Source organism: Lactuca virosa, chromosome 6 (assembly GCF_052849685.1).
Source record: "Lactuca virosa cultivar CGN04683 chromosome 6, Lactuca_virosa_CGN04683_v6, whole genome shotgun sequence".
In the NCBI taxonomy this organism is placed as follows: Eukaryota; Viridiplantae; Streptophyta; class Magnoliopsida; order Asterales; family Asteraceae; genus Lactuca; species Lactuca virosa.
This window is the reverse complement of record NC_136431.1, coordinates 273,994,262-274,005,052: the sequence shown is the minus strand read 5'-3', so window position 1 is coordinate 274,005,052 and position 10,791 is coordinate 273,994,262. Positions and strand designations below refer to the sequence as shown.

Below are 10,791 nucleotides of genomic sequence, written 5' to 3'. Positions count from 1 at the left end.
CATTTACTTAGACAACATGGACCAAAAGCATATTATTATAGAATTATAATCCTCTCTTGGATTATGGTACTCTCGTGAGTGCTTTGCAAAATCTTCAATTGACTCTTTGATAGTAGCTAGCTCCTTCTTCGTCATTGGCCCTTGGGAGTCAAGAAGTTGTCTATTTGCGACATTCACCCCATCACAGAAAGTAGACACTTCTTGTTGGAAATTCAAATCATGTTGAGGGAAAATTCTAAGCAATCCTTTGTACCTCTCCCATGCTTCATATACAGACTCTCCAGCCTCTTGTCGAAAATTAGTTATCTTTTTTTTGAGCTTTTAGATCTTAGAAGGTGGAGTAAATTGCTCAATAAAAGTTACAGGAAGGGTGTCCCAAGTAGTAATGGATCTGGGTGCAAGAGATTTTAAACAAACTTTTGCTTCACCGGTAAAAGTGGTTGGAAGCATCCTTAATAGCACTGATTCTCTTGGCACATTAGGAACATGAAAATAGTTGGCAATGTCTTTGACCTCATCAATGTGCTTGAAATCATCTTCATTCTCTTTCCCGTTGAAAGGTATGCCCTTGAGCATGGATAGAATGTGTCCTTTGAGATCAAAACTTGTCTCGGCTAGTATCTCGGGTGGAACTAGACCTGGTCTATGTTCTTCACGTATCCTCTTCTTGTAATCGCCCATCGTCATTCTTGTGATGTCTTCCATCTCTTCAACCTCAATCTCTAACTCTTCCTTTTCTAAACTTCCTTCTATAGAGGATTCTGGTTCTTATCCGATTCCCTTCTTATTCAACGTCCTTTCAAAGCTTTCAAATCCTTTATCCGATTGAAAAGTGCTTGTTGACTCATTGACTTTCTTATCCTTCTTCTTGTGGAAAGCGGATTCTGGATCTTGTAGTGGAGGAACAATAGGTGTTTTAGATCCTCAGGTCATATATCACTGAAACAAAAACAAAATGCGTAAAAGGAATAAAAATCACTAAACTAATAATTAACTGAAACGAGACCACGTCGTGGTGAAGATAACCACGATGTGGTTGTGTCTCAGAAAGAAAAAACAACTTAAACAAATGCAACCAAAGTAACTTTTTGTGATTTTTACCCCACAAAAAGGATCGAATAACTAAAATCAATTCAAATAACAATTCAAATAAGTCATTCCCGACAACGGCGCCAAAAAATTTGATGTGCACAAAGTACCTACTTAGTTTTTAAATTTATAACCTAACAAACTTTTACTATCTATGCACCTATAGGCAGTGTACCTAGTCAGTTTATAGTATAGCTCAGGTAAGTCGGGTGTCGATCACAGGGAACGAAATTCAATTTAATAAATTAACTACGTCTAATTAAATTATAAAACAAACTATGATTTGGGGGATTTTACTAATTTTTCAAGATCAGAATAACTTAATACCAACTAACAAGTAGCAAGCAACGAAAACAAATCAACTTCAAGAATTAAAAGAATACTTCTGTCTAGATCCGATTTCACTTTCTCCTATGGTTGATTTCTAGTGGATAGATTATATTGATTACCAATTATCTAGCTATTATGGTCAAATATCTAGGCCTATTAATTTATGGATGACAAAGCAATGTTCATGCACAAGTTAAACACTAAATTGATAATAGCACAATTGGACTATGAATGATATTAGTTACTCTTCTATTGTCAAGTTAAGCAACCAAACACAAATTAAATCTAATTACGCTCTTTAACACAATTAAAGTTACTTGATTAAATTACTTTAAACTAAGATGTGATTAATCCTAGCTCTAACTATTTAATGTTCATAAGAAATTAGGAAATAGATTTATGCAATTAATATGATCAATTAACACACAAAATCTGATTTATGATCAATATAAACTAGAACTAAAACACGCTAGCGTGTCTATATATCAAACACAAGTAAATCAATAATAATCATCTAATAATTGAAATCAACACATAAGTATCAAGCTCATCTTCACCAAAAAGAAGTAAAAGGTGTTTAGCCCCTCATTGTAGCAGAACAACACATTAGATCTAAGTAAAATAAGCTAGACATAAGTTTAATAGGCAAACCAACTAGATCAATGTTTAATATCTTCTAATTCTTCTTCAATTGTAACATCCAAAAATATGGTCCCAAAAATTTTGTTTTTAATAATAGATAAAATTGTAATTCCAATATCATCCAATCATCTCAAATAAAAACCAATGTATCAATTGTCATAATATCAGAGTAAAACATCATGTGCGGAATCTCAATGGTGTGTGCGATGCAGTCATCCCGAGCTCTTCCCTTTGGAACCAAAATTACCTGAAAGATAAACTAAAAACCGTAAGCACAAAGCTTAGTGAGTTCTCCCAAAATACCACATACTAAACATACAATAAACATATAGTGGGCCCCGCCCATCATCAGGCCCCGCCCGACTTCGAAGCTCGTCTGGCATCGGGCCCCGCCCGACATCAAGCTGAGCTCGGTAAAACGGGCCCCGCCCAGCATGGAATAACATATATCAAAATAACACATACACATGCAATAATCACAGAGATACATAGCATACAGATATCCATCAGGCCCCGCCCGCCATCGGGCCTTAGCCCGGAATACATGATAACACAAGCACATGTAAGAGTCACAAAGACAACTAGCATACTAACAACATAATATAAAAATGGGCCAGACTTGGTGCCTTCGACCCGCTAAACCCCGTAAGGAAACTCACCTCGAATACAGAAAGGTAGCTGAAAAGATCCCGACTTCGAATATCGACTGAACTTAACGCCTAAACATAAAAGATTTCCTTAAGTTCAACACAAAATGCCCAAAATCCCCTTATAGGTTAAACTTGGTCAAAAACAACAGTCAAAGTCAAATTCAACAATTCGAGTTGACTCAACTCACCGAGTTCATCCATGAACTTGCCGAGTTTATCTATCAGTCTACAAAGTCGGAAGAAAGTGATCCAACTCGCCGAGTTTCTCCATAAACTCGTCGAGTTCACCAAAAATTCAACATCTTAATCCATTAAGCCGTCCTTAACGAAACTAAGAGCTTCTTGACTTAGATCTTAACTGAAATAGCCTCAAGAAGGGTAAAGTTTCCAACTTTACCCCTGAGAACCACCAAAATGGGTTCAAAACTCAAACCCTAGGCTTAAAAGGGTAAGGACTCAATCATTAAGCACTAAATCACCAAAGGCATAACCCCAACCTGTAGATCTGGCCCTAAGAGCTGAAATACCACGTAAAGTTTCCAACTTTACCTTCAAGTCTACTTAGAAGAAGCTCAAATGCTCAAAAGAAGCTATAAGGTGGACTTAATGAATGCATGGAGCCCTTAAGACCATGAAGTTGGCACCTTTATGCCAAAAGAGCTCATGAGGACCATAGATCTGGAAAAATAGCACTTGGGACGTCCTTCAACCCCACCAACCACCCAAACATGGCTAAAAGCATCTAAACTAACCCAAAAAGATATCTAATCAAATATCAAGCAAGGATAGAACTTTATACCCGAAATATGCTGGAAATGGTGCAAAGAATCAAGATCTGAAGGCTCCTACTTGAATCACCACCTTGCACCAAGCTTCTCTTTCTTCCAAGGGCTTCAAACACAACAAAACACACTTGAAAATAGCTCACAACACTCAAAAAGGCTTTAGGGTTTTGAGATTACGGTTAGGGGCTATGGAGGTTGGAAATGAGGCCAACACGTGGGACTGAAGGTGTTTAAATAGGGAGCAAAACCATAAATTTAGGGTTTGCTCCTGAGCGCCCAACTCGCCGAGTTGCCTCAAGAAACCCCGCGGTCAAGACAACTTCTACTCGACGAGTTGAGGCTTCCAACTCGCTGAGTTCTCCAAGGAAAAATAACAATTGCAAAGATAAATTCATACCGGGAACTAGGCGTTACAATTCTCCCCCACTTGAATCAGACTTCGTCCTCGAAGTCCGCCATCTCGAACAATCCTGGATAATGCTCCCTCATCTGCTCCTCAGGCTCCCAAGTCCATTCCGACCCCTTGTGGTGCAACCACTGCAGCTTCACAAGCTCCACAACCTTGTTCCTCAAGGTTTTCGTCTTCCGATCTAATATTGCCACTGGTCTCTCAACATAATTCAGGCGGTCATCCACCTGAATATCCTCTAAAGGTACAGCTGCGAAATCATCCACCAAACACTTCCGCAGCTGAGAGACATGGAATGTGCTATGAATCTGACTGAGCTCGGCTGGAAGATCTAAACGATACGCAACCCGGACCACCTAAGCCAAAACCCTGAAGGGACCGATATATCTGGGGCCCAGCTTGCCCCGCTTCCTGAACCGGATGACACCTTTCCATGGTGACACCTTCAGGAGAACCATATCTCTCACCTGGAACTCCAAATCTGATCGGAGCTTGTCCGCATAGCTCTTCTTCCGACTCTCAACTGTCTGGAGCCTGGTCCGAACCTGCTGAATCATCTCAGTAGTCTTGAGTACCACCTCAGTACTCTCCATGCTCGCTGAACGACCTCGCCCCAACAAATCAGGGTCCTACATTTCCTCCCGCAGAGCATCTCAGAAGGAGGTAGATCAATGCTAGCGTGATAGTTGTTGTTTTATGAAAATTCCACTAACGGAAGATACATATCCCAACTCCCACCAAAATATAATACACATGCACACAACATATCCTCAAGAGTCAGAATCGTCCGCTCACTCTGCCCATCGGTTTGCGGGTGGAAAGTTGTATTGAAGTGGAGACGAGTACCCATCTCGTCTTGAAACCACTTCCAAAATCTAGAAGTAAAGCGAACATCCCAGTCCGAAAGTACTAATACTGGAACCCCATGACGTACCACCACTTCTCGAACATAAATCTTGGCTAGCTTCTCTGCAGAAATGCTCTCCTAGATCGGCATGAAATGCGCGCTCTTGGTTAATCGATCCGTGATGACCCAAATAGAATCCACCCCGCGTGCAGTCCTGGGAAGCTTCGTGATAAAATCCATCGTGATGTCTTCCCATTTCCATACGGGAATCTCCAACGGCTGCATCTTGCCATGAGGTCGCTAATGCTCAGCTTTGACTTTCCTGCAAGTCAAGCACCGCTCCACAAACCATGCTATAACCTGCTTCATGCAGGGCCACGAATAATCAGGGCGAAGATCCTTATACATCTTCGTCCCCCCAGGATGAATGGAAAATCTCGACTTGTGAGCCTCCTCCATCAAGACTTGGCGCACACCGCCCCAATAAGGAACCCAAACCCTCCGATGCAGGGTCAACAATCCCCGACTATCATAATTGAAGGAGGCCACCTGACCCACAACCCGCTCGCTCTTTTGGTGTTCCTTCTTCATCGCCTCGACCCGTGCCTCACGAATCCGTTCCAACAAAGGAGTAACCACGGTCATCCTCAAACATAAATCTTTGATCGGAGCCACGACCGCCTTGCGGCTAAGAGCATCGGCCACCACATTGGCCTTTCCTGGGTGGTACAGGATCTCGCAATCATAATCCTTCACCACATCTAACCAATGACGTTGCCTCATGTTCAGGTTCGGCTGATCCATCAAATACCTCAGGCTCTTGTGGTCCGTGTAAATAGTACAGCGAACCCCATAGAGGTAATGCCACCAAATCTTGAGGGAGAAAACCACATCCCCCAGCTCCAAATCATGCATCGGATAATTCGCCTCATGAGGCTTCAGCTGCCTCGAAGCGTAAGCGATCACGCGACCCCGCTGCATCAATACTGCACCCAATCCCGTTATCGAAGCGAAATAAACCACAAAATCATCAACACCCTCTGGCAGGGTCAAAATCGACGCCTCACACAATCGCTGCCATAGAGTCTCGAAACCTTCCTGCTACGCAGGACCGCAACGAAAAGTCACCGACTTCTTGGTCAATCGGGTCAATGGAACATCAATCTTGGAGAAATCCTGGATAAATCTCCGATAATAACCTGCCAAGCCAAGAAAACTCCAAATCTCAGATGGAGACCTCGGAACCTCCCACTGCATCACGGCCTCGACCTTGGCCGGATCGACCAGAATACCCTTCTGATTGACAAGGTGCCACGGGAACTTCACCTCGTGCAACCAGAACTCGTAGTTGGAGAACTTTGCAAAAAGTCTCTCCCTCCTCAATGTCTCCAACACCTCCCTTAAGTGCTCCTCATGCTGCTCCTGCGTCTTGGAATAAACCAAGATATCATCAATAAAGACTATCACAGATCGATCTAACATCGGTCTGCACACGCGGTTCATGAGATCCATGAACGTGGTAGGAGCATTGGTGAGCCCAAATGGCATCACCACGAACTCATAATGGCCATAGCCAGTCTGGAAAGTTGTATTCTGCACATCCTCGTCCCGACTCACATCTAATGATAGCCCGATCGCAAATCAATCTTGGAAAACCAAGATGCACCCTGAAGCTGGTCTAAGAGATCATCAATCCTCGGGAGTGGATAATGGTTCTTCACCGTTACCTTATTCAACTCTTGGTTGTCGATACACATGCGATGAGACCGATCCTTCTTCTTCACGAACAAAATCGTTGCTCCCCAAGGCGAACTGCTCGGCCTAATAAATCCCTTGTCTAACAACTCCTGCAGCTGTGTAGACAACTCATGCATCTCAGGAGGAGCCAACCGATACGGTGCTTTGGCTATCGGAGCTGCACCTGGAACCAAATCAATCCTGAACTCCACCTGCCTCTCCGGAGGTACCCCAGGCAAATCCTCCGGGAACACATCCAGATAGCTCTCACAATCGGCACATCGTCCACGGTCGCCATACCCTTATCTCGGGTATCCATGAAATAGGCTACAAAACCTGCACAACCCTGATGAATATAGCGTTTGGACCTTGATGCAGAACACATAACTGGTCCATGCTGTGGTCTCTCACCCTGAATCACCAACTCTTCCCCACTCGGGGTCCGAACCCGAACCAACTGCTGCTCACAGTTGAACACTGCCCCATTAGGGCTCAACAAATCGATGCCCCCGATACCCTTGTTCCCACACAGAGGAATGGGAACCAGATCCACCGAATACTACTCGTTGAATAACTGAAGTGTACACCCTCAATGAACCCTTGCAACCCGAATAGACCTATCATCCGCAATCTCCACATCAAGAGGACGATCAAGCTCCCCTGGAGCTCAAACAAATCTCTTGCTAAGTTCAAGAGATACAAAAGATCGTGTAGCCCCCGAATCAAATAATACCAAGGCATAGATACCTTTCATGAGGAACTATCCTAATATAAAACACATAAACATAAGCAAAAATTCAATATAAATAAAGGGATAAGGAGAAGATACATACCCGTCACAACGTCAGGTGCTGCTTGCGCCTCCTTTGCCGTCAGTTGGAATGCCCTGCTTTTCGCCGCTAGCGCATCTGCCCGACCCTGACGATCGTCAGTAATCCTCAATGTCACAGGAGCGGGTACTGAAACCGGTCCTACCGTAGCCAAACTCATACAATGGGCCTTCTTGTGGCTCCTCTGATTGCACTAAAAGCAAATCAGATCAGATATCGGAGTGATGGGGATGGTAGCAGTACAATCTCTGCTGATGTGTCCAGTCCGACCGCACTTGAAGCAGCCAGAACCCACCCCTCTACACGTCCCCTCGTGTTACTTGCCGCATTTGCCACAACGGCTACGACCATGCTGGCCTCTCGGTCTAGAATGAGATACATTGGGCCTCTTGCCCGAATGTTCAACACTCACAACAGAATCTGGCTTCCTCTTTCTCTCCATCTCCAAGTCAATCTCCCTCTCCCTAGCCCTCACTATCATGTCTTCCAGCGTCTTGCAGCTGGATCGACTAACAAACTGCCGAATGTCACTCCTTAGCATCTCATGGTACCGAGCTTTCTTCATCTCCTTGTCTGCCACATACTACGGAACTAGAAGTTCCCTCTCCCTAAACATGGCGGTGATCTCAGTCACCGACTCAGTAGTCATACCGAGATCCTGAAACTCTCGTGCCAGCTATTGCACTTCGATCACCGATGCAAACTTGGATTGGAACCTGGTCGAGAAGTAACTCCAGGTCATCGAATCAATAGCAGCATCATCGCCTATATCATGCCCTACCTCCTCCCCCCAATCACGAGCCTGTCCTTCAGGAGGCAGGAGGATAATCTGACCTTGTCCCCCTCGAGACAACGACTAGTACGGAAGGCATTGGCAACATCTGCCAACCACCTACTGCTCGCAATGGGGTCCCTAGCCCCATGATAGTCTGGCGCTCCACATGCCCGAAACTCCCTGAAGGTCAGAGAGCGCGTCCCGATCAAAGGCACCATCTCAGTGCGAAAGGCACTCAATCTCTCATCAAGAATCTCCAGAATACCTTCCTTGACCGTGACAAAGATCACAGGAGTCTGATCAAGGATACTACGTGTAATCTCAGACGAGATAAACTCCCTCGTTTGGTCATCAAGCTGCCCGACTCCAGAACCCGAGCCTGAACCCTCCCCGACACCGGAACTGCCCACTGACCTGCCTTGCAAATCCCCATTCTGAAAATAGACCATAAAACTATCAGAATAAGCATCAATCCGCATATCGGGGAAATCATAACTATACAAGCTCCCTGGCTTCATTACAACCTTCCTTGAATCGAGTATAGATCCTCTGCTTCCAGTAGTACGGGCCCATACTACCTTCCACATCTATCCGTACTTTCCTCAAGAAGTGCCTTCACTCAGAAAAGTTACTCTATAACCAACAGATTCGTCACAGCTAGGGCTCTCAACACTAAATCTCATCCTAGGTTTTCCTATGGCAGACTCCACACCACTATCCGCCATCAGCTGCAGACGGAACTCATGCTAACCTTTTCTAAATAGGTCACGAATATAATTGCATATTACAAAGACTAGATAATTCTTCGAATGAATGGTCTCTCCCTACCACAGTTGGACTGAAACAAAAGCTGCGCAATAGACCTAAACCTAACTTTCTGAAATTATTTAGTTTTCATAATATGTAACTTAGCATATTCGTTTACTAACTAGATGAGATTAGAAAGAACTTCTAAAAGCACAAAGCAAGCATTATTCGAGCATCAAGTAAACATAACTAAGCACAACCTAAACAAGCCATCCTATCACTGAATGATCAGTACTAGCATGCAAATCTATAAGCTCATATAACAGGCATACAAAGGCATGTCTCCTAGATCCTTATCCCTAATCTAGCATGCGATTCATAATTCGCAATTCATATCATATATAAACATGTATGGGTATTTTGGGATGATTTACTTGAGCTCGACTGATTGCACGCACGACACCCTTTTCTCTATTAGAAATTCTTTTATAAAAATGATTTCTTTGAAAATTTCTACCAAGTCCTTAGTTTGAGTTCAGACACACCCGAGAGTGTGCCCGAATCCCTCAAACCAAGGCTCTGATACCAACTTGTAACATCCAAAAATATGGTCCCAAAAATTTATGTTTTCAATAATAGATAAAATAGTAATTCCAATATCATCCAATCATCTCAAATAAAAACCAATGTATCAATTGTCATAAAATCAGAGTAAAACATCATGTGCGGAATCCCAATGGTGTGTGCGATGCAGTCATCCCGAGCTCTTCCCCTTGGAACCAGAAGTACCTAAAACATAAACTAAAAACCGTAAGCACAAAGCTTAGTGAGTTCTCCCAAAATACCACATACTAAACATACAATAAACATATAGTGGACCCCACCCGTCATCGGGCCCCGCTCGACTTCGGACCCCGTCCGACATCGGGCCCCGCCCGACATCGAGGTGAGCTCGGTAAAACAGTCCCCGCCCAATATGCAATAACATATATCAAAATAACACATACACATGCAATAATCACAGAGATACATAGCATACAGATATCCATCAGGCCCCTCCCGACGTCAGGCCTTAGCTCGGAATACATAATAACACACGCACACGCAAGAGTCACAAAGACAACTAGCATACTAACAACATAATATAAACATGGGCCGGCCTTGGTGCCTTCGACCCGTTAAACCCGACTAAAATACTGAAAGGTAGCTGAACGGATCCCGGCTCCGAATATCTACTCAACTCAACCCCTAAGCATAAAAGATTTCCTTAAGCTCAGCACAAAATGCCTAGAAGCCCCTTATAGGTCAAACTTGGTAAAAAAACTAAAGTCAAAGTCAAAGTCAACAATCCGAGTTGACTCAACTCGCCGAGTTTATCTATCAGTCTGCAAAGTCGGGAGAAATCGATTCAACTCGCCGAGTTCCTCCATAAACTCGTCGAGTTCACCAGAAATTTAACATCTTAATCCATTAAGCCGTCCTTAACGAAACTAAGAGCTTATTGACTTAGATCTTAATTGAAATAGCCTCAAGAAGGGTAAAGTTTCCAACTTTACCCCTAAGAACCACCAAAATGGGTTCAAAACCCAAACTCTAGGCTTAAAAGGGTAAGGACTCAATCATTAAGCACTAAATCACCAAAGGCATAACCCCAACCTGTAGATATGGCCCTAAGAGCTCAGATACCACATAAAGTTTCCAAATTTACCTTCAAGTATACTTAGAAGAAGCTCTAATGCTCAAAAGAAGCTATAAGATGGACTTAATGAATGCATGGAGCCCTTAAGACCATAAAGTTGGCACCTTTATGCCAAAAGAGCTCATGAGGACCATAGATCTGGAAGAATAGCACTTGGGATGTCCTTCAACCCCACCATCGACCCAAACATGGCTAAAAGCATCTAAACTAACCCAAAAAGATATCTAATCAAATATCAAGCAAGGATAGTA

At 43.5% G+C, this 10,791-nt stretch overlaps 1 non-coding gene across 1 annotated transcript; it reads left to right on the top strand.

Moving 5' to 3' along the window:
* The first annotated feature begins 214 nt into the window (after window positions 1–214).
* LOC145122951 (small nucleolar RNA R71) lies at window positions 215–321 on the top strand. The gene has a single exon (XR_013714835.1). It is a non-coding gene; the product is annotated as a small nucleolar RNA R71 (small nucleolar RNA).
* Window positions 322–10,791: the final 10,470 nt, after the last annotated feature.